This window comes from Chlorocebus sabaeus, chromosome 1 (assembly GCF_047675955.1).
Source record: "Chlorocebus sabaeus isolate Y175 chromosome 1, mChlSab1.0.hap1, whole genome shotgun sequence".
Classification (NCBI taxonomy): Eukaryota; Metazoa; Chordata; class Mammalia; order Primates; family Cercopithecidae; genus Chlorocebus; species Chlorocebus sabaeus.
The window spans coordinates 39588298-39614810 of NC_132904.1; the positions used below are offsets into that span (position 1 = coordinate 39588298).

General features: G+C 34.3%; 1 pseudogene; it reads left to right on the forward strand.

Moving 5' to 3' along the window:
- The window catches only part of LOC119624206 (N-acylneuraminate-9-phosphatase pseudogene), a 130495-nt pseudogene that overhangs the window by 56189 nt on the left and 47793 nt on the right, over positions 1-26513 (forward strand).

Below are 26513 nucleotides of genomic sequence, written 5' to 3' on the forward strand. Positions count from 1 at the left end.
GAGACTTAAAAAGTGATTTATAGTATTAGACAATCTTTTTCTTTTTAAATTATGTATTATTTATTTCAGTTAAATTTTGGATTTCCATTTTGTTCAAATGTATGATGTTTATTATTATTTCATGTCATGATTTGTTCAAAATAAACTTATTTTGAAACATAATTTTATAATAGATAACCAGCCAAATAGCACTATCATGGCAAAGAGTCACTTACAAATTCAGTGCTTGTCATCTCTCTACAACTGTTTGGCAATGAAATCCAGAGCTGTTCAGCTTTGGCTCAGCTCACTCACTCTAGCAGTTATAGACTCCTTTACACAGTTTTGAGCATTATTAAAAATGTTATGCTAGCTGAACACTCCAGAAATCCTACCACTTACATATGAGAATTTCCAAGTAAAAGTCTTCATAGACAGGACTCACCTTCATAATAAACACAGTTCCATTCAAAAATGAATGTTTCCCTCCACGTGGGATTCCAATACAACCTAGAAATGCTCCCTTTTGTTTTAGTTTTGTCACTAGTAGAAGATCACTTTTAAATTAGAATAGTTATCATGTTATGCTTTACAAATTTATCTAATCTTTCTCTGTTTCTCATACGTAATATAATTTAACTTGGTTATAAATTTTTGATTCTCAGAATAATTGAGATCAAATTGAATACATTTAAATATTGGAGCATCAGTTTATTAAATCAATATAAATCTGTGGAAAAAGATTTTAATGCTAGGTTTTAAAGAATGTCACAAAATTACTAGACTGGTGCTAGCCTTAATGAAGACTATGAATAAAAAATACAATTAGTTATTAATCTTCAGTATAATGTAGAGGGTTTTCAATTTTCTTTTGTGGTAGCTCTGAAATTTTTCACTCTGTAATTCGGAAAGAAAGGAATGAATTCAGTTCAGAAAGAAATGAATAAATGTGAATATTCAGTGTTGAAATGCCTAACAAACTAATCTATCAGCAAAGTTGCACCAGAGGGAAATCACATGTGAGCACAAGGTAGATATCCCAATTAGTCTCTACAGCACGGACTGTTATACCAGCCCCATCAAAGATGACTCTATCTCAGAGTGCACCAGCGCATGCTGGAAATGCTTGGGACTGAATCACTTGGTTACAATTGCATTTATATTACTATTTGTTTAATTATTTATGTGATGTCCGTGTATTTTAACTAGTCTAAACTCCATGAGGTTAGGGATTATAGCACTCAGATTTATCTACTCATCTTCAGTGTTTAATAGGTGCCTGATTCATAATAGAATTATAATAAGCATTTCTGGGAGGACAAATAGATGAATGGATGAATGACTCCACTCAGTCTCTCTTCAGCAGTTCTCAATCTCCTCTTCTTCGGGGTATAATGACATATTCATCGTCTGAATTTGTTTTGCTCAGCTTCCCTTATTTCTTTCAAATTACCTTGCAAAAGCAACGATCTACAAATTCTACCATTTGTTTCCATTTACCTCAGCTTTTCTTTTTGTTCTCTCTGCATCTTTTCTTATTATTCTTGCTAAAGATCCCTAAATTATATGAGAGAAAGGTAAAATAACTGGAACATAATATATTCTAGAATGTATTATAAAGATAAATATTTCAGAAGGGTTTTCTGTTTTTTCACAAGATAAGTATGCTATGGTTTGGAGAATTTCCTGACAGCTGTACATGAGGGCTGCAGCCCAATAGATGGGCTTTGGATCGTAATAATCCTTATCAATCACTGAAAATTCATTCATTAGGTTGGATCCTCTAATACTGTTGTCAGTACAAAGTGTATACATCACCTCATCTTTGAAAGGCAAACCAAATGAATTGCTAGGCATTGTGGTGAACCCAAATGAATTCTTCATTGTTCATTGAAAACAAAGGGCATAGATATTTTAAGTGCACACACAGAGTGGGATTTTAGAACATAAAAATGAAAGAGACAGAGTCATTATTCAAAAACACGATTGTCCCAGGTAATATCAAAGTTAAAGAGTGCCTCTGAAAAATACAATTAGTGGGCTGGGGTAGGCAGTGGTCACTGTTTCTCTCTCAGGTTTTTTCCTTTATGCTAGAAGCTGAAATATCTAGCCCTGTCAAAGATGTCATCAATGCTTCTATGAATAAATTCCTATTCTTTAGAGGGAGCAGAATACAATCATATTATATATATATATTTACAATGGACAATTTCTGTGCTTGAAAATGAGAAAAAAAAAATGCCAAAACTTGCAAGACATAAAGTTGCCTTTTGTTCTCACTCTACGTTAAAATCAGGCTTAGTCTTAGGATTTATGCTAGCTACTCATGTCAGAAGACAGTTTATTATTTTTCTTTGAATGATTTCATGCAAGTTTTGCTACAGTCTTATAATTATTTTTTTTCAACACAAGTCTTCTGTGGCTAATGCTAGACAACCAGCCTGATACTTTTTCTTCCTTTCCTGAACTAGATCGGAGTGATCCATCCTCAATGAAGGAGCATACTTGGGTTGGAAGTTAATGAGTTTTGGTTACTCTTCTGAGATATTTACCTGGGCAACTGCTTTCATTTTATTATTAGTGTAAATAAATTATGGGAGTATTGGATGGCACGTTTGTTATTACCTCCACACTTTCAGAAGCTTTTTCTTAGTTCATTTATTGGTATTAAGTATATTACTATTTACAGACAAACCACTGCATCATTTGTTAAGCAGACATATTTTTCTAAATTTCTCTGGCAAAATTTCTGTCATTTTTGGGTATGGTTTTACCCTTAGTATGGAAATGCAACTGGCCTGACAGAATGACAAATATTTTGGGCCATAACACATAGTCTAATGTGAACGGCCTAATGTGTTTCTTTTTTTACTTTCATACAGTGAGACACAGGGAAAGAAAAGGAAAGAAAGAAAGGGAAGAGAAAGAAAGGGGAGGGGAGCAGAGGGGAAGGGAAGGGGAGGGGAAGGGAGGGGAGGGTAAGGGAAGGCAGGGGAGGGGAGGGGAGGGGAAGGGAAGGCAGGGGAGGGGAGTGGAGGGAAGGGGAGGGGAGGGCAGGGGAGGGCAGGGGAGGGGAGGGCAGGGGAGGGGAGGGGAGGGCAGGGGAGGGCAGGGGAGGGGAAGGGAGGGGAAGGGAGGGGAGGGGAGGGGAGGGGAGGGAAGGGAAGGGAAGGGAAGGGAAGGGAAGGGAAGGGAAGGGAAGGGAAGGGAAGGGAAGGGAAGGGAAGGGAAGGGAAGGGAAGGGAAAGGAAGGGAAGGGAAGCGAAGCGAAGGGAAGCGAAGCGAAGCGAAGGGAAGGGAAGGGAAGGGATGAGAAATTTTTCTTTAGGTCCTTTAAATTCTCCTGAAGCTTTTTTTGATAATATGAATAACATTAGCTTGAGGATCCACTATTGTTTAAAATGTATTCTGTCCTAATTCCATTCCTTATGATTACCAATAGTAAATACTGAACTAGAGATATTTAGAATCAAACCTTCAAACTAGTTCCTTGGCTAATTTCTGAAAGTAACTGCCAAGTAAAATTCATGAAGTAAAAGTCTTGAGTGAGATGAGGGAGTTTGCTGTATGAATATTCAAGAGCAGGCTTTACAGGCAGAGTAAAACACCTGGAAGGAGGCTGCTCATGTTTCATATGTTTAAAGAAAATCAAAGAATATTATACCACTGGAGGACAATAAAACAAGAGAAAAATTTTGGAGTGATCAGCAACATAAAGTCTTACTGACCATTGAAATGGCTTTGACAACGCATCTATTCCATTCTCTGAGCATTTAAAGTCTTTGTTGACCACATCTCTTAATTTAGGTGGTAGACCTAATGATTTTCCTCCACCCATCCTACCTCAAAGGTGAGAGGAAGGACACACAGGTGACTCAATATTGATACAGGTTTTAGGTGGTAAAAGTTATCTCCTACTTGTGGTTCATCCACTTGTCTCTCCTGTGGCTAATACACTGGGGTTATGTGGCTGAATTAGTCTGTTTTCACACTGCTGTGAAGAAATACCTAAGACTGGGTAATCTGTGAAGAAAAGAGGTTATTTGACTCACAGTTCCACATGGCTGGGGAGGCCTCAGAAACTTATAATCATGGCAAAAGGCACTTCTTCATGGGCCGGCAGGAGAGAGAATGAGTGCCAGCAGGGAAAATGCCAGATGCTTATAAAACTACACAATTTCATGAGAACCCACTGTCAGGAGTACAGCATGGTGGCAACCACACCCATGATTCAATTACCTCCACCTTGTCCTGCCCTTGACACATGGGGATTATTAAAATTCAAAGTCATATGTGGGTAGGGACACAGAGCCAAACCACAGCAGTGGCTATGCTTAAAAAGAATACTTTTTTAGTAGTAATTTCATGTATTTTCATGATCAAAAAGAAACAATTATTAGATTATCTTGTGACATTTGCTCAGATGAAAGGAACTGATAAATAAATAGAATTGAAAATAATGAGACAAAGGAAACTTAGAGTACACCTTCAATTAGAGTGCGTTTTTCTTCATTTCAAGAACAGTGATCTTCCAGTACATTAAGCTTCTGCCTTCCTAATTTTGACCTTGATGTCCTGCCTCTCAATTCAGTGGTCTTTCAGTGATTTATCACATACTGATTTTAAAAAATCAGTATGTGTTGGATGCTATCTTAGGCACTGGCACTATAAAAATGAATCAGACATAATCTCAAAAAACAAAAAACAAAAAACCCTCACATTTACTCACATGTAAGTGCACATTGTAGCAACAGTGGGACAAGGACATTTTAGATCTTTTTCTTTAGCTGCATCATTCTATTTTCTGAATTTGATAAAGAAAAAAACATGTTGTTATTGTTTTGTTCCAAGATGGCAGATAAGAGGCTTTTAGCACGCCTCAGCCACTTGGAAATAGCAAGATGGTGCATAAAGATCAACTCTGTGGGCTTTAATTCAGAAGGAAAACAGTAATCCACCAAAATTTTGAAGGATATTCCAGATTCCAGGGAGAAAAGCATGAACAAACAGTCCTTGTGACAGTATCTGGTTGATAAAAGTGAGTGAAGCACTAGTACATAAGAACACAAGAATTCTGCTCATAAAAATTTGAATGTAGTGGCACCACAAAAGGATTACACTAGCTCTCCAGCAACAGTCTCTAACAAAAATGAAAACTCAGAAACGACAGATAAAGTATTCAAAGCATGGATTGTAAGGAAGCTCCACAGGATTCAACACAACGTTGAAAATCAACACAAACTTCCAAAGCAATCCAGAAAATGAAGAGATGATAAACATCTTTTATTTTTCTCTGACTTATTCTCTTTTTTCATTTCAAAAGTTTTTGGGGTACAAGTGATTTTTGGTTACATGGATATGTTCTTTAGTAGTGATTTCTGAGATTTTGGTGTACCGATAACTAAACATATTCTTGGACCATAATGGAATAAATAGGAATTAATACCAATAATATATCCCATACACAAATACATGAAGATTAAACAACTTGACCTGAATGACTGGGGTAGACAACAGAATGAAGGTAGAAATAAAAAAATCTTTGACATAAAAGAAAACAGAAACACAGCATACCAAACGCTAAAAGAGGCAGCAAAAGCAGTCTTATGGGAAAAGTTTATAGCACTAAATGCCTATCTCAAAAATTTAGAATGATCACAAATTAATGGGGAACTAAATTAACTAGGGGAATTAAAAAAACAAGAACAAACCCCAAAGCTAGCAGAAGAAAAAAAAAATAACAAAAATCACAGCAGAACTGGATTTTGAATAAAATTTCTATGGAGGTGATAGTAAGGGAAAATGGCAAATAGGAGGTAAGACTAACTGCGCTTCCCACTTGGACTAACAGAACTGTGTTTGGAGACCCACATTGTGAACTTTTGCTCCAAACAATTCTGCAGGAACATACCAGGAAAGCTGAGAAAATCTACAGACCCTTTGAAGTAGGTGTATTGCCACAGCCTTTGTGGGACAGCCAAGGAACTGTGAGTCAGCTTGCTTTCTTGGCTCAGAAGTTTGTAGCCTGGGGCACATTCTCAGCCCTGCTCAACTGCTGCCTGAAAATAAACTTGGTGATATTGTGGGGCATGGTGGAAGGGAGACCAGCCTTTCAGGCTGTGAACTGCTTGAGAACTGGGTGAGACCTGTGACTGCTGGCTTTCCACCACTTCCCTGGTGACCTATGTGATACAGAAGTGGCAGCCATAATCTCCCTGGAAACATAATTCCGTTGGCCTGGGAACAAAACCTCATACCACACAGCAGCTCCAGCAAGCCCCACCCAAGGTGAGCCTGAGCTCAGACACACATAAGCCTGCCCCCAACTGGTGGTCTTTACCCCGGTAGCTGAAGAAAAAGGACATAATTTCAGGAGCTCTATAGCCCCACCCACCGTCTGATCCTCCCTATACTATCACAGCTTATGTACTCTTGAAAATGCCACCACCCAGCTGGAGGCCAACCAACACAAAACAAGCACACTTAACAAAAATACAACAAAGGACCCTCATAGAGTTCACTTCACTTCCCTGCTACCTCTCCCAGAGGAGGTGCTGGTATCCATGGCCGAGAGGACTGAAGACAGGTCACATCACAGGACTCTTTGCAGACACTCCCCAGTGCCAGCCTGGAGTCGAGTAGCTCCACTGGGTGACTAGATCCAGAAAAGAAATAACAATCACTGCAATTTGGCTCTCAGGAAGCCACATCCCTAGGGGAAAGGGGAAAGGGGAAAGCGCCACATCCCTAGGGGAAAGGGGAAAGCACCACATCAAGGGAGCTCCCCACGGGACAAAAGAACCTGAACAGCAGTCCTTGGGTCTCAGATTTTCCGTGAGACATAGTCTACCCTAATGAGACGAAATCAGAAAAACAATTCTGGCATACTACATAAGAAGGCTTCTTAACACCCCCAAAAGCTCACAGTAGCTCACTAGTGATGGATCCAAACTAAGCCAGTATCTGAATCACCAGAAAAAGAATTCAGAAGGTTGACTATTAAGCCAATCAAGGAGGCACAGAAGAAAAATTTCAACTTAAAAAAATAAAATAAATGACACAGGATATGAATGGAAAAATATCTAGTGAAATAGATAGCATAAATAAAAAAAACAATCACAACTTCTGGAAATGAAGGATATACTTAGAGAATTTCAAAGTGCACTACAAATTCTCACCAACAGATTTGAACAAGCAGAAGAAATAATTTAGAGCTTAAAGACAGGCTTTCAAATTAACCCAATCTGACAAAGACAAGGAAAAAGACTTAGAACGAAGCCTCCAAGAAGTTTGAGATTATGTTAAATGACCAAACCTAACAATCATTGGTGTTCTCAAGGAAGAAGAAAAATCTAAAAGTTTAGAAGGCACATTTGGGGGAATGATTGAGGAAAACTTTCCCAGCCTCACTAGAGATCTAGACATCCAAATACAAGAAGCTCAAAGAACACCTTTCAAAAAGATCATCAACCTAGGCACATAGTCACCAGGTTATTTAAAGTCAAAATGAAGGAAAGAATCTTAAGAGCTGTGATGAAAAAGCATCGAGTAACCTATAAAGGAAAATCTACCAGATTAACAGCAGATTTCTTACCAAAAACCCAACAAGCTAGAAGAGCCTGTGTGGCTATGTTTAGCATCCTTAAACAAAATAATTACCAACCAATATTTTTTCCAGCCAAAACTAAGCTTCATAAATGAAGGAAAAATACTCTTTTTCAGACAAGCAAATGCTGAGAGATTTCGCCACTACCAAGCCAGCACTACAAGAAATGCTAAAAGGAGCTCTGAATCTTGAAACGCATCCTCAAAATACACCAGAAAAGAACCTCCTGAAATCATAAATCTCACAGGACATAGAAAACAAAAACACAATAAAAAATACCAAGGTATTCAGGCAACAAATAGAATGATGTATAGAATAGCACCTCAAATCTCAATACTAACATTGAATATAAATGGCCTAATGGCTCTACTTAAAAGATACAGAATGGCAGAATGGATAGCAATGAACTAACCAAGTATCTGTTGTCTTCAAGAGACTCATCTGATACATATGGACTCACATAAACTTAAGGTAAAGAGGTGAAAAAAAGATATTCCAAGCAAATGGACACCAAAAGCACATAGGAGTAGGTCTTCTTATATCAAACAAAACAAACTTCAAAGCAATATCAGTTTAAAAAGACAAAGAGAGACATGACATAATGATAAAAGGACTAGTTCAATAGGAAAATATCATAATACTAAATACATATGTAGTATACATATACATATCATATATATGATATATATGATACATACCTATATATATATATGATCCTAACACTGGAGCTTCCAAATTTATTTAAAAAATTACTACTAGACATAAAAAATGACACAGACAGTAACACAATAATAGTGGAAGATTTCAGTACTCTACTGATAAGACTAGACATGTTATCAAGACAGAAAGTCAACAAAGAAACAATGGTTTTAAACTATACCCTAGAACAAATGGACTTAGCAGATATTCTACAGAATGGACTTAACAGAACATTCTACCTAACAACTACAGATTATACAACGTATTCTTCAGCCCGTGGAACATTATCCAACTAGACCATACGATAGGGCACAAAACAAGTGTCAACAAATTTAAGAAAATTGAAATTATAGCAAGTACTCTCTCAGACCACAGTGGAACAAAATTGGAAATCAACTCCAAAAGGAACCCTCAAAAGCATTCAAATACATAGAAATTAAATAATCTGATCATGAATAATCATTGGGTCGACAATGAAATCAAGATGGAAATTTAAAAATTCTTCAAACTGAATAATAGTGACACAAACTATCAAAACCTCTGAGATAAAGCAAAGCCAGTGAGAAGAGGAAAGTTCATAGCATAAATGCCTACATCAAAAAGTAAAGGGGGAGAAATAGACAATCTAAGGTCATACCCCAAGGAACTAGAGAAACAAACAAACAACCTCAAACCCATCAGCAGAAACAACAACAAGAACAAGAAAAAAACAAGATCAGAACAAAACAAGAAAAAGAAATAAAGGTCATCCAAATCAGTAAAGAAGAATTAGAACTGTCACTGTTTCCTTATGAAATGATCATATAACAAGAAAATCCTAAAGACTCATCCATAAGCTCCTAGAACTGGTAAATTAATTAAGCAAAGTTCTAGAACACAAATTAGTAGTCCTGCTATATACCAACAGCGACCAAGGTGAGAATCAAAACAAGAATTCAGCTCCTTTTATAATAGCTGCAATAAAATAAAATAAAATACTTAGAAATATACTTAACCAAAAAGGTAAAAGAACTCTAGAAAGAAAACTACAAGACACTGCTGAAAGAAACCATAAACGTCACAAACAAATGGAAACACATCCCATGCTCGTGGTTAGGTAGAATCAATATCGTGAAAATGACCATACTGCAGAAAGCAATCTACAAATTCAATGTAATTCCCATCAAAATTCCACCATCATTCTTTGCAGATCTAGAAAAAAAATCCCAAAATTCATATTAAAAAAAAAAAAAAAAGAAGAGCCTCCAGAGCAAAACCAAGACTCAGCAAAATGAACAAATCTAGAGGCATTACATTACCTGGTTCAAACTCTATTATAGGGCTATAGTCACCAAAACAGAATGATACTGGTATGAAAACAGGCAATGGAACAGAATAAAGGACCCAGAAATAAAGACAAATACTTATAGTCAACTGATTATTGACAAAGCAAACAAAAACATGAAGCGGAGAAAGGACACCCTATTCAACAAATGGTGCTGGGATAATTGGCAAGTCACATGTACAAGAGTGAAACTAGATCTTCATCTCTCATTTTGTTAAAAAATCAACTTAAGATAGATCAAAGACTTAAGTCTAAGACTTAAGAAGTAGAATAGGATATTCAAGATACAAATTATTCACTTTATGACTCTGCAAGCCTTTAGCTGCCTAGGTATTAACTGGAAAAGCTAGAAAAATTAGGCCTTCATATTGAACAGCAAATCAAATTGGGCTCTTTTACTTTATCCAGCTTTTTTCCTGGGGATTTTATAATCCCTAGTCAAACAGAAGTTATCAAACTCTTTGGGCAAAAATTGACCACATAGCATCATAGGAAGATATTCAAGTAATACGTTTGTTTACAGTCATATACTTCCCAGCTCTCCCCTGTTCTGACACTTCCAAATAGAATCATCTTCTATGTTTGGTATCAAATCAGAAATTCCTCAAGAGACTTTATAGACTAGTAATTTCTAGTACCAGAGATTCTGAAACATAGGGATGATTGCCAGATGTATCATTTGGCATATTTGTATCTGATGAATATGAATATCAATTCATATCTAATGAAAGTGCCTTCACCAGGGAGGACACATTTCAGACTCCGAATGCTCCCAGTGACAGACAGTACTCATGTGTAGAACATAAAGTAAATTCTAATAACTTTTGACACTTAAATGACTTTCATCCCTCTTTCTGGTGCCTTCATCAAATTATATCCTATTCAAAAAATAAAAATAAAAAAAAACCCAGGTTATTCTACATACCAGTACCTGCTGTTTTACAGGAGATAACCAATATCCATGTTAAACATACTTATTTATAGCTAATTGAAAATACTATCTCTTTCCAGGTGTCTTTATTTGGCTCTCACCATTTATACATTCAATTATATAATTAAGTGTCAGATACTATTTCATAGTGAAGAAAACAGTATATATATGTAGACATATTTTTATAAAGTTGTATATACACAAAGGTTATACATAATTACACACACACACACATACATATAGATAATTGAGTATTAAAGATGAGAAGTTCAAGCTGTTGTAAGAGCCCAAAATAAAGACTAATTTTACTTGGAGTGTAAACAGGTAGAAGTAATCAGTAAATCAATATTAATCAAATATCTGAGGAGGGCTACACTTGGCCTAATGAAAACACACAGAATGTCATAGGCAAAGGCCACTGTGGCTTCCACACATAGGAGAAACTGCACCAAAATAGATTTAACTAGTGCATGGGGAACAAGTGGGAAATAGTCCAATGAGGGCAAATTAGACCACTTTTGAAGCTCTCTAACTCCCCATCTTTCAAGCTTTATTATGATGAGAGGTACGATCTGGAAAAGGAGATTTAATCATTATAATCCTGTACCCATACAGCGTTCCACATCTTCAGATTGTCTGCGAGATCAAACCTAAATTCCTTAGAATGGAAGCCAGGGCCCTTAGTAACAGCTCCATTCAGCCTGTCTCTTACATTATGATTTAAGTTAGTATAAATTCTATAAATATACTATCATCGATTTGTTTCAAATAGCATTGACTGACTACCTATGATATGCACCTGTGTTTAATTATAGAAAGACAAAGATAAATAAGTTAATACCCCTGCTTTCAATGAACTGCAACCTACTGGAAATTGAGTTGTTTTGGAGTAGTAGAGGTGGTGGTAGAAACATAAGCACATAATATCAAAACATCATATGTGGAGAGCCTGGATAAATATTTGTATATTTTACCAGCTCAAACTAGACAAATGGTTTTATTCCTACCTAGAGCCATAGAAAAGGCATGGTTTAGTTGACAACACCTGGTCTGAATCTTTGAAAGTTATTAGACTAAGTATATGATATGAATGAAGGCATGGAAGTATGGGATTTTTCCATATTTGTTAATATTTCAGTGTTTTTGAAAGAATTGCTTCAATTTCCTGGGGTGTCTCTGAAAAATATACTTATATTTCCAAATGCAGGTCAAATATTCCTCCTTCTGTGACATCAGAACTAAAAATAAATAAATAATAGAACATTAACCAAATAGAATGCCTTAGAGTTTTATTGCTTATTAGAATAAGAAATCTAGAAAATATAAAAGAAAAGTCAGGCCAATATAACTATTAAAATTTTATGTATTCATTTGGCAAAAAATAAATGTAGTAAATATATAAATAATAAGCCTGGAAAACTTTGTATTCTTGTTGATAGAAAAAGGTGTATTTGCAATGATACAGAGAGAACACCAATATTAAGAAGAGAAAACAGATGGCTCAATTGAAAAATGGGAAAAGAATATGGGAAGATTATTCAAACAAAAGTCCAACATCGAAAGCCACATTAAAAGTAGATGGGAATATGTCAATTAAAATGACAACAAGGTAAAATATTTTATTAATTCTGGCAAAATCAAAAGAATCTTAAATCCTGATTACTGTTAGAGATGGAGATAAAACAATACTCTCATACATTAATTATAGAAATATTTGAAAATATAATAGCTAATAATAATCTAAAACAGAAAATAAGCCAAAATAGAATAATTTTAGTTTAGGTCAGAGGCTGTTAAAATTTGATTAGTTGAAAAGAGAAATAATTCAAATTGTATTTTTAAATATACAATTTGATGTATATATCATGTATCTGGTCCCTTTAAACTTTAAATATAAATGTGATGGAAAATTTAATTCTGGCTATTATGAAATATGTAGATATGAAACAATGTGATATATAGATCAACTAATAAAGAACATTCTGAAATATAAAAAATAACAAGATAATAATACTATCATCAGAATTTCAAAGAATGCATATGCTAGGTTTTCTTCCCTATTGTGGACATCAAATAGACATATATTTAAAGAAATACTCATTCACATATGCAAATATGCACACACACAAACACGCATACACACACTCTTTAACTACAAAAATGCAAGCTGTATCAAATTAAAAATATATGAAATACACTCAGATAAATTTTAATTACATGACTGCCATAATTCTGAAAAACAAAAAAATTGGAGAAATAGCAGAACTAACAATTGATGTCCTATGATTGTGACCTTGTGTATTTTCAGAAGGAAGCAATTTTTCTAGGGAATACTATTTTAAAAAATGAGTAGATATAATATTTTTATGGTAATTTGTGTTTTTTCTCAATTATCTTTACACTTCTGGTCATAATCTAGACTACAAACAGGTACTCTTAATAAACATGTGATAACAATCAGTTTGGCGACTTTTCAAGCAAATGCTTGAGAAGTCACGTAAGTATAAAAATAGAGTTATAAATAGCTCTTAGTTCTGAAAAATATAATGTGGATGTGGATACACCAGAAAGGACCACTGTATAAAATGTATAATACTGGAAAATCTTCGGTCAAGCACTGGACTTTTACTCAAGCTGCAACCCAGATATCACAACGAATTTTTTTTTTTTTTTTTTTTTTTTTTTTTTTTTTTTTTTTTTTTTTAGCTTTGGATATAAGGGGAAGCTGGCTTGTGCTACTCTTCTGTTTGATTTCATTGTGTACAATATTTCTTCAAATATTTTTCAGCATTGCGTTTTCGATGAACCACTAGTTTAATACTGGCTTTGTGAAAACAAGGAATAATTGCACATCACATAAATTTATTGATTAGATGCTATCTTGACTTTCAAAAATTATAATGTAAGAACATGTATCTATTTAATAGAATAATTCCCCTTTGAGCAAGTTAAGCATACCAACCATAAGGGAAATTCAATTATGAACATAGGGAAACTAAACCTCATTTCCTGTAAGTGCCTTATCTAGATGGTTCTGAGATGCATATATGTAAGTTCGGCTTTACATGTCCTGCTGTAATAGCTATTTGAGCAGATGACGTTGCTCCATACATTTATTATTACCTTTAAATTGTTATTTTTATGAGTAATTACGGTGTACCAGATGTGTTGTTCTAGGTGTGGTGATGCAGTAATGGACAAAACTGATGAACATACTCTGATGAAGCTTTGATTCTAATAGTGAGAAACCTAATAAACATGTAGACTAACTTTCAATGGTAATAAGTGCCATGAAGCAAATATAACTGTGAATTAATGGAGGGTTTCTGAAAGGAGATGGAGAAAATGTAGGCTCTATCAGATGAGCAGAGCTCTAGGAAGACTTCTACATGCCCAAATATAGTCTTGAGCTAAGATAAAGAACACAGAGAAGTCATCCATGTGAAAACCTAGAAGAAAAATATCAGTACTGATAAGCGCAAATAAGGAAAAATTCACTGAGATGAGAGAGTGTTGGGCATATTTGAATAAAAAGATGGAAAGTCAGTCTGACTTGGCTCTAGGGACAGGATGATATAATTTTTCACTGTACAAAATGTATAAAAATATTTTTTTTAAGAGCAAATTTTTATACAATCAAGAGATAATCATTGGTAGCATTTTGACATGTTAACTTTCAGCTTCTGTCTTGGTATCTTATTTTTTTGTTAGAGATTTAGGGGGCCCAAATGTCATTTTTTACGTGGACATATTACATAGCGCTAAAGACTGGGTGTTCAGTATAGCCAGCATCCGAATAGTGCACAGTGTAGCCATTAAGTAATTCCTCATTCCTCACCATTCTCCCTTCTCTTGCTTCCACTCTTCTGAGTCTCCACTATTATTACATTCTCTATGACCATGTGTACATGTTTTTTAGTTTCTACTTATAAAATTAAACATGTAGTATTTTACTTTTGGTTTTTGAGTTATTACACTTAAGATAATGGCCTCCAGTATTATCCACGTTGCTACAAAATATTTATTTTTAATGGCTGAATAGTGTTCTACTGTATATATCTACCACATTTTTAATCCAATTATCTTTTAATGGACACAGATTCCATACCTTTGCTATTGTGTTTAGTGCTACTAGCGGAATTTCTGGATTGAATAGTAGTTCTACTTTAGTTATCTGAGAAATCTCTATACTGTTTTCCATAGAGGTTGCAATAATGCATATTCCCACCAATAGTGTGTGTTTTCTTTTCTCTGCATTCTCGCCCACATCTGTTATTTTTTGAATTTTTAATAATAGCCATTCTGAGTGATGTAAGATGGTATCTCATTATCTAACTGTGGTTTTAATGTGCATTTCTCTGATGATTAATGATGTTGAGAATTTTTTTCACATGTTTAATGGCCATTTATTTGTCTTTTTTTGTAAAATGTCTGTTCATGTCCTTTGCCCACTTTTTAATAGGGTTATTTACTTTTTGGTGTTGAGTTGTTTGAAATCCTTGTAGTTCTTGGTGTTATTCCTTTGTTGGATGCAGTTTGCAAATGTTTTCTCCTATTCTACATATTATGTGTTCATTCTGTTGTTTGTTTATTTATTTATTTATTTATTTATTTATTTATTTATTTATTTATTTTGGCTATGAAGAAGAATTTTAGTTTAAGTCCTATTTGTCTATCTTTGTTTTTGTTTCATTTGTTTTTGAGATCTTAGTAATAAACTCTTTGCTTAGGGTGTTCAGAATCATTTTTTTTCTAGGTTTTCTTCTAGTATTTTTGTACTTTCAGGTCCTATATTTAAGTCTTTAATCAATCTTCAGTTCATTTTTGTGTGTGGTAAGAGATAGGGGTCTAGTTTTACTCTGCATGTGGCTATCCAATATTTCAGCAGCATTTATTGAATAAGGTGTCTTTCTTCAGTGTATGTTTCTGTTGACTTTGTCAAAGATCAGTTGGCTGTAGATACATAGTTTTATCTTTGTGTTCTCTATTGTGTTCCCTTATAAAACTGAATGCCTTTAATAGCACCCAAGTCACATCTTGAATGCTTTGCTGCTTAGGAATTTCTTCCACCAGATACCCTAAATCAACTCTCTAAAGTTCAAAGTTTCACAAATCTCTATGGCGGGGACAAAGTGCCACCAGTCTCTTTGCTAAAACATAACAAGAGTTATTTTTGCTCCAGTTCCCAACAAATTCCTCATCTCCATCTGAGACCACCTCAGTGTGGACCTTATTGTTCATATCACTATCAGCATTTTCGTCAAAGCCATGCAACAAGTACCTAGAAAGTTCCAAACTTTCCCACATTCTTTTCTGTCTTCTTATGAGCCTCCAAACTGTTCCAATCTCTGCCTGTTAGCCAGTTCCAAAGTCGCTTCCACATTTTCTGGTATCTTTTCAGCAACACCCCACCCCTGGTACCAATGTACTGTATTAGTCCAGTTTAACTCTGCTGATAAAGACATTTCCAAGACTGAACAATTTATAAAGGAAAGAGGTTTAATGGACTTACAGTTCCACATGGCTGAAAGGCCTCATAATCGTGGTGGAAGGCAAGGAAGAGCAAGGCGTATATTATAGGCAGGAGGCAAAGAAAGAGCTTTGCAGGGAAACTCCCATTTTTAAAACCATCGGATCTCGTGAGATTCATTTACTATTACAAGAACAGTTCAGAAAAGACCTACTCCCATAATCCAATCAACTCCTATTGGGTTTCTCCCATGACACATGGGGATTGTGGGAGTTACAATTCAAATGAGATTTGGGTGGGGACACAGGCAAACTATATCATATAGTCTGTAATATAATCACATAGACATATGGCAAGGATGAATAGCAAGTGTGTAGTTCTATAAGTGAGCATGTGGCCATGCCAAAGAAAGTTGAAGTTTTGTTAATAACATTCTAATTATCAATATATCTTTTATATATAAACACATATCTGTATAAATGTGTGACTATCTGTGCATATCTATGTATCTACATTTTTCTATCCATCTATTCATCTACCTATGCCTATCTGTACATTCTTTCATTCCAAGGAGAGTGTATACACTATGTTATATATATTTATGCTAAATATATAAAAATATTTAAATAAGTATTTTTTATGAGTTTTATATTAGTGCTTTGACGAAGTAGCACAAATGTCATGGCTTAAAATAACATAAGTTTATTATAATAAATTTCTTGAAATCAGAAATCTAAAATAAGTCTTACAGAATTCAAATTAAGGTGTCAGCAGGACTGCATTGCTTCTGGAGGCTTCTGAGGAAAATCTATTTTCTTGCCATTTCTAGGTTTAGAGGGCATCTGCATTACTCTGCTTATAGCCCCATCTTATATTTTCAAAACTAGCAATGTACCATTGTCAACCTTCTCTCTCTCTCTCTCTGACCTCTGCTTCTATAATCATATCTCCTGACTCTGCCCCTTCTGCCTCAGTCTTATATGAACCCTTGTGATTATATTGAATTTATCCAGACAACTCAGGTAATACATATCTGCATTATGTTTAGAATTGTGCATTTTATTCTGATAGTAATAGAACTCCATTATGGTATTTAAGCTAGTTACTTACAAAATATTATTTACTTTTTATTAATATATCTCTGTGTGCTGCATTTAAATGTAATTTACCATTTTGACAATGTGTCTATTATGATATCTTAACAAAGTTCTATACATAGATAGGATAATTGTCCTATAAATTTATCCTAAAAAGGCAACACATACACAATTTTTAAAAATATTATTGAAATTTATATGAAGCCATCTTCCTTCAGATGTTAATTTTAATCATGAAATTTAGGAGAAATAAAAATGCATGACAACAACAAATTCTTAATATGATACATTAAAATGCTTAATTCTACAACCATTACAGGTATTTTTCAAGAATAATTGAAGAATCTGGGGTTGATAGGTGCAGCAAACCACCATGATACATGTTTCCCTAAGTAACAAACATGCATGTCCTGCACATGTATCCTGGAACTTAAAATAATTATTTTTAAAAAACTAAATAAATAGAAATCTGGAAATTTTCATGAATCAGAATTGCAAAAGAAAATCAGATTGCAACACTAAACGTGTTTGTATGTGAATTCATATTCTGAGTTCATTTATGTTGGGGCATATACATATAAACTTATATATGCCTTTCTCTCTCTTTCTCAAAAAAAAATATATATATAGGAGATATGTATATATCTCTCATTCTCACCTTGCATTATGTTTAGCGATGTTTGACCTCCAGTGGACTAGCCTATTGTTAAGATTGTTTCCAGAATTTGTTGGTATCATTAACTAACCTTCCAAATGTAGGTATAATCGCATAGTCAAAGTAAATTGAACATTAAGGCAATCATCCAGAAAACACAGACAAATTATAAGAGCAGATGAAATATTTTGGACACTAAATGTTGATGACCTGAAGTACCTCATTCTGTAACTAGCAATGGTAGAATTGACTGACAAGAAGGAATTTTGAGAGTACACATGTATCCTTGGAAAATCGAAATAACTGAGTTTGGACCTCACTTAATTGTTATCTATGGAAAATCTTTTCTGTCTCTGGTCTTCCATCTCTTTATCTATGCAGTAAGAGGTTGCATCTGCTGTTTTTCATACTTTTCTAAAACACTATGAGCCTCACACTAAGGAAAGAACTTTTTGATACTACAGTACATATCCACAGAGAGCAACTGTCCTCAGAATATACACCACCTCCACCACTACCACCATTTAAAGCAACGTAAATTCAAGGAAAAAAAACACTACATTACAGGAGCTACTTTTCTCCCAGGAATCAAGCTTTATTCCCAAAAATATTTCTAACAGAGAAATCATTTTTATCCTCCTATTGATGGCAAACAATATTTTATGCAAGTTTTATATATGGGGAAAAAGAGACCCAGAAATACGAAGCCACTTGTAAGAATACACACCAACTGGGAGATGGTGAAGTTGAGATTTGAAGTTGGTTCTTCATGACTACAATAGGCTGAAAGTTTAAATCATCTAGAAGGATAACTGAGTTCTCATAACATCAGTCTCCACTCAGCCTCGAAAATCATCACAAGCAAAAGGTGTCAGGACACACACTTACTAATATTTAGAACTGTTTTTTTCCAACTATACAAAAATGTATTAAAAGTGATTTGCCAGGCCAGGTGACAGAAGAAATACCTTCATCCATATTAGCTAGAAGACAAAACTTTTATGCACAGGTGGAGATAGTTCCAAAGTACCATGAGTTGGCCTCAATGCAGGACTTTACAAGGGGTGTTGAATCAACCCAACTAGGAAACATAACCGGGGGGACATAACTGGCCCACTCCTTCAGAATATTTCTTCTGCTTTTGCCTTCTATTATATTGCCTTCTACTTAATGGAATAGAAAGAAGGCATTTAATTTTGGCCAAATAAAACTTATACTGCACACTAGTCAATTCTTAGGCACTCCTAATCCAGATATGTTATTTATTAATTCCCACATAAGTATTAGTCACTTTTGCTCTCACGATCTAGAAAAACAAGGAGAAATTATAAATGGATGGGAATATTCCTAACAGCTCAATGTCTCTCTTTATCATTCTTATACCATAATTCTGTAATTCTGCTCCTTTTTTTTAATGTCTCATTCTTATTTTCTTCTCTCTTAATTCATGTTTTCCTGTAAACAGTGCAATCAATTACACTCTAAAGCCAAATTCTATATTGCTTATATTATGAAGTTCAGGAGAATTATATTCTGTCTATTTAAAAAGAATGTTTCAAGGGAATCGTTGCATGTTTATATCCTTGGCTTCGCCTTTTAAATGCTCATTTATCATACCTTTTCTCTTTAATTTTATTTTGCCTGCTAGTCATTTCAAATTTAGTCAATAAGACAGCTTTAGAAAATGAGCATCTGGCATCATTGAAGCTGTAAACACAATTTAAATAGTTTTGTTCTCCAACTGTCCCCATCATTTATCAAATATCACTCACTGTGACATGATGTGCCATTTATCCCAATGACTGTAACAGTGTGACAAGTAGAAATGCCAAACATTTTTTTTCTCTTTTAGCCTTGCATTAAATGCATAACTATAGAAAAAAAAATACAATGCCTGAATGTAACCTTTCACATTTGGTATGGCAATTTTAAAGCTTAAATAAACGCAAAGAAACAATTACAAAAAACCAAAATGTAGATACACATTAAGAACTGTTCACTCTTGGGAGTGATCGAAGAATGTTTATTAAAATAACCTTGAGGTTCTACTTTTGCACTAGGAACATGTTTAGTAAAAATATCAAAGTATGCATTACTAACAAAGTTTCAGTAAAATTGAATTACAAATTCAGTTGAATCATAAGTTAGCATTTGAAACTGGTATAAACTTTTGAAAGCAGCAAAGTAGAAAGTCACTGTAATGTAGACATAAAGACATACATGTGTAAATACATTGTGATCCAACCCCAGAAATTTATTGTGGATTATAACTGAACAGACACAACATGCTAAATTGTAAGAAGATATTTATTACTGAATCATCTATTATTAAAAATAAAAAACACATAAGACTGGATATAACTGAAAGGAAAAATTATGTTGAAGAGTTATATTAATTTTGTTGACATTTACATAGCTATTAAATGTATATTTACTATTAAAATGAAGTATGGATAAGGGAAGATTTTGTAAAGTTACATAAAATAACAAAATATAATTATATTTCTATAATTATTACATGTTCATACATACAGTTTTTCTCAAAGCAAATACCTAGTGGGAACCTAAAAAAGTGTAAGGAGTTATTGATAAGCAAGTTTTTGTTCAAGTTGGACGTGTTGGCTCACTCTTGTAATCCTAGCACTTTGGGAGACCAAGGCTGGCAGATCACCTGAGGTCAGGAGTTCGAGACCAGCCTGACCATCATGGTGAAACTCTGTCTCTACTAAAAATACCAAAATAATAATAATTAATAATAATAATAATAAGCTGGGTGTGGTGGCACATGCCTGTAGTCCCAGCTACTTGGGAGGCTGAGGCAGGAGAATCGTTTGAACCCAGGAGGTGGAGGTTTCAGTGAACCATGATCAAGCCACTGCACTCCAGTCTGTGTGACAGAAAATTTGGTAAGGTAGTTGGGGAGGCACCGTGTTCTTCATCTGTATTTTAACTCCTAAATACAAGTGATGGCCTTAATTTGTAAAACTCTTGAGCCTAACTCAAAACTATTTAAGATTCAGCAGGTGGCTTAAATGAAACTATTGTGTATTTTAGTTTTTCTCCATCTCTCCCTGTTAGGGTAACCAGTAATCTCAATTGGCCTGGCAACTTTCTCCTTTAAGTACTGAAAATCCCAAATATCAGAAACATTCCGTCCCAGATAAACTAGGATAAATAGGCAACTCTATTTTTCTTTTTTAAAAAAATCTTGTTGGAGTTCCACCTCATCATTTGTATTGCAAGATTCCCAAACCCTTCCTGAATGGTAATCAATCTCCATCTGCAAATATCTTTGTCTCCATCTTTTCCCATATATTACTATTAAAGCAGAGGTAGGGTTTCTCTCATGCTGTATTTGCGGACCCCTGGGGTGGGAGTAGAGTGTTAGTGGAGCTGGTAGAGTTTGGATAATAAGAGTCACATTTTGGGGAAAAAAATTATACGGGACCCTTCACTTTGGCCGTATCTGTTTTGTTCCATTGATTGTCTAAAACAAAATAGCACTTATATCCCAAGGATTTATTATTTCCTAAAATGTTTCCTGATTACCCACGAGCATATAGGAGAAAATAAGATTTTCTTATTAAAAAAATTTTTATTCTAATTTTGCTAAATTAGCACCCTAAGAAAGCACCCTAGCCCTGTCTCTGCTGATTGTTTCACAAACCTTTCATTCACTTGCAAATAGAGATCAGCCAAACTTGATATTCTAAGGCCAAGGCTAGCTGAATGATTCTTTTAAAACCTCAAATCATACAACTGCATCACTTCACCTTTGTAGACAATCTTAACTACTTGAATTAGCTGAATATCATAGGATAAATAAATATGTTTCAAACATCACCAGTATGAATTCCATACTATCAGGTATACAGCATCCTTAAACTAATTTCAAAACTAAATATTTTCTCTCTTCCTCCTCCCTTCCTCCCTTTCTTCTTTCCTTCCTTCCTGCCTTCCTGCATTTTCTTTACTTTTTCGCTCCCTTCCTTCCCCTTTCTTCCCTCTCTCCCTCCTTCCCTTCCTCCCTCCTTCTCTCTCTCTTCTTTCCTTTCCTTTCCTTTTCCTTTCCTTTCCTTCCTTTCCGTTCCTTTCCTTCCTTCCCTTTCCTTTCTTCCCTTTCTCTCCTTTCTCTTTCCTTTCCTTTCTCTTTTCTTTCCTTTCTATCTTTTCTCTTTCCTTTCCTTTCTCTTTCATTTCCTTTCTCTTTCCTTTCCTTCCTTCTCTTTCTCCTTTCCTTCTCCTTTCCTTTCCTTCTTTCTTGGCTGCCTGTTTTCCTTCCTTCTTTCCTCCCTCCCTCTCTTCCTCCCTTCCTCCATTTCTTCCTCCCTCCCTCCCCTTTCCTTTCCTTTATTTTCTTTTCCTTTCCTTTCCTTTTTCCTTCTTTATCTTTCTTTCTTTCTTCTCTCTCTTTTTCTCTCCTTCCTTCCTTCCTTCCTTCCTTCCTTCCTTCCTTCCTTCCTTCCTTCCTTCCTTCCTCTCTTCCTCTCTTCCTTTCTTCTTGTCACATCTAAAACTTCACCTGACACTTCATGGTAAATATGAATCAGAGTAGGGGTTAAGAGAAGATATATGGGAAAGAGTGATTTATGCTATTAATGAAGTCACATAGACATAATAAATTACCTCTCCTTCTAAAACCCAACCTTTCAAATATCAGAAATTCACCATGCTTTCCTGAGCCACTCAGATTACATTTCATTAATAAACTATATTTCATGTGGTTCAGGAAAACAGGAATTCTGCACTTTAAGAGAACATAGACTTACAAATCTCAGCCCTATATATCAATTCTATTATGATACACTATGATGTTATTTATCTATGTAAAATACCATGAAACTTAACGTACAAATAAGAAAAAGTAAACTGAATGCCTTCTAGAAAACAGAATCATTTTTCCTCTTCCTCTTTGAAATAGAAATTTTCTGCCCCAGTCTTTAATTTCTCATTGGTTTTCTTAAAATGTTCACCATCATTAAAAATAAGTAATTTAAAAGCACAAATATAGGTTCTTATTAATAAGATGTGACTCATTCCTGGTAAATTCATCTATTTGATGAATGGCTCACCTTGCAGGAAATTTATACCTATAAATTATGTTTATTTTTCTCTTTTGTCTCTCTTGTAACGAGTTCAATACCTAAAGGAAATATTCATATTGGTTCATATTTTGGGGAAATAAAGAACTCCTCCTCAAAATATCCTTTATTTGTTTATTTATTTATTTTTAAAGAGTCTGAGTATCGCTCTGTCACCCAGCCTGGAGTGCAGTGGTGCCATCATAGTTCACTGTAGTCTCAAACTTTAGGGATTAAGGAATCCTCCTTCCTCACAAGCCTTCTGAGTAGGTGCCCAGCTATTTTTATTTATTTTTTTAATTTGTAGAGACAGGGTCTCACTGTGTTGCTCAGGCTGGTTTCAAACTATTGAACTTAAGTGATCCTCCTGCCTTAGCATCCCACAGTGCTGGGATTACAGGCATGAGCTACCACATTCAGCTCAAATATCCTTTTTATATTATAAATATGGTGGAGGTGGGAGGAGAGCTAGGATCCATGGAAAATAACTGAGATTATAACTGTCTCTGATTGTGATTAGCTTCCAATAGCAATGACTGCTGTTTTTCTTGGGTTTTTCTAATCTAGTCCTGGTTCTTCTTTTTCCCACTTCTAATCTGCAAATATACAGGAAAAGTGGTCCTAGAAAATGTAGTTTTAGCATACAAAGATACATAACACCACTGAGACAGTTGTTTATTAGAAATTTATGATGGATAAAATCAACACTATCAATAAAGTCAGGAAAAATCAATCAGTTGTGGTGAATCATTTCTGGCCTATGTTGTGGACTAACTCGGGTAATGCTTTTCACACAAACAATTTCTTTATTCATAAATAGTGGAGGAAACTGGAAAGAGATCTAGTTATTTATTGAACATCAGAGTATATCAGTAACTATGTTAGAAGATTTACACGTATTTTCTTCTGTAAACATTCCAAAACACATGAAGTTAGTTATTATTATTATAGTTTTAAATATGTGGACACTGAGGTTTACAGTAATCTATGCATTTTGTTTCACTTTCATGTACATAAAAATGGTGTTATATATGTAATTGCAATGTTAGGAAACACAAGACTTAAACATGTGAAATTTAGACCACTTGTTGTCGAAAATCATCTTGCCCAAAATAAACTAATAGCAATAAAATTGTTGTAACCATAGCCAATTATATAATTCAATGACCTTTTACAGAGTCATCATATCATTAAGCCCTAGGGGCTGCTGGCTCTTATCTTCTGACAAAATTATACTCAAATTACGGAGTTAGACACATCTAAATTTGTGACCTATTTGTGGCATACACAACTGTATGATTTTGGGCAATTTTCTTCAACCCCTTGAAAGCTCTATTTGTTTTACTATAAAACAGAGAATACCTAACACACAGGTTTGTTCTGAGAAATCAATGAGAACATAATGACCTGACTATGCTTAGTAAATATTAAAATATTAAACAACAAATAAATCACAACTTTTGTAACTATAAAGAGGAAAATTAGTATGCGTACAAAAATATGTGCATGTATAAAATGAAATATAAATATATCATATGATGTGGTGTTATATATATAAATTTTATATATATTTTATTTAACCTTGACTTGAAAATAGATCGGGAATAAAATCAATGCTGTTTCTAGTCACCACATGGGTCTAGTTTTTGGAGATAATAACCCTCTTATCCTCTGTACACTGAATTTTGTTTCTAGTTTATCCGTCTTACTGAGTATGTCCTTTTATAAATTTCCTCAAACTCTTTATTGGGAAGATTCAGTTTAAATTTTCAGTAAAAATACATTTCATATGATATTATTTCTTAGATCATTTGTAACTTCCAGTAAGTTTGAAATATCAGTCTGAAATCAAAATACTAGCTGCCTCCATATCCCTCTAAACCACATACATTCTAATGAATTATTTTGCATAGATCCAAGACCAATTTACTGAATAGTACTTAGCTGCTTTTAATCATACTTCACCTTGCTTTCTAAATATGATCTTTGCAGCTTAAGCATATCAAAATTTATGCAATACTGTCAAGAGCTTCTCTTTGAGCAAGCTCAACTAAATCCATAAGAGATCCTGGATGATCTACTAGTGGTGATGAGAATTGCTTTTCATTAAAGTTAGTATTAGACGATATCTAGTAAGATTTGCAAGACTGACTTCATTCTCTATCATAAAAGTAAATTTTTGCCTAATGTTTTCTAGTTAGTTGTGTAAAGTGGCCCTTTGTCTTTTAATGATGCAGCATGATGGAAAACCTAGAAATCAAATTTTATGACTGAGCTCCACAAAATCATTATACCTAATAAAGTACGGATTGAAGCAAGTAGAAATATGGAGAAACAGTTAGGAATATTCCCAGGATACCTGAAAAGTTAAGTAGCATTATATTTAAATTTCAGCAAAACACACAGGCAATTCTCTTAAGAGTTGCTGTCACTTAATTTCAAGTTGTTCCTAGCCAAGGAAATAAAAATGCTGCCAAATGACTTGTAATAAGGAGCTCTTGGGAAAAGAAGTCAAAAGAGCACCAAATGACTCTTTAGATAATACTAGTCATTCATTTTTGCCTTCTTGTGTTTGGTTTTGTTTTTATTGCAATTTGTGAATAAAATTATGAAGTTTATGCTTATGCTTCTGTTTCTTATGACATATACACTAAACAGCTAGTCTACCTGACTGCAAGGTTTCACAGAACGATTTTATTATCTGTACAGTTAACACAAATCAAAAATATTATATTAAAGATCAATTGAGCATAAATGTATTAAGTAACAGTACTTAGCAGGTTCCCAGTAAGTGATCACAATTATTAAAATTAATTTTTAACTATTTTAGCATCTAACTATGAAGTTATTGTTTTCTACTACTGGCTTCATATATACTTAGACCAGACCTGGAAATAAATTTATAAATTACTGAAAAAATAGAGATCATAATAATTTATCTTTCTGTGCTTTCCTATTCCATCCTTGGTAACTATTTTCTAGTGTTTATATGCATAACATTTTAGAGTATGGTGGAAAATTGAACATACTACATTTATAGATATGAAACTAAATCGTTTTTCTAATCATGTAGTAAACTGATATCAGGAAAAGAAATAGAACCTCCATCTTCTGGTTCCTACATATTATATTATGGAATTTTATATATAGCTCATCAGAGTTTGTGCAAAGTGTTTTCATACAGATATTTTTCTTATCTTTAAAATTGTTATCTTTGTGTCTCTACTTTTCATGCCCTCAAGTTTTCTTGTCTTTGGGAATTACTATTCCCTTTACTGTATAACTCTTGAAAACTGCTTCCACATTTTATGAGAAGTTCAGACTTCAAAAGAATAGTCAAATCTATGTTCAATTTTGTTACTTTCACATTTTGGAAATTATTCTATCTTGATACCTATGTATTTACTGTTGCCTCTGACTGATATAAACCAGAATGTATACTTTCCTATAATAACCACAAATGCCATCACATCAAAGAAAGTGTGGTTTCTGTATTTTATTGAGGAATTTAGATACTGCTGTTATAGGTATAATTTTGTAATTAATAAGTCATATGTAGCATTACAGATACAATAATATAAAATCAACATTTTATATCCTGCTATTCCTTCAGACATTCTTACTCCTAACAATGTTTTTTTATTATTATTTTTCCTTTTCTCTGTTTCTCA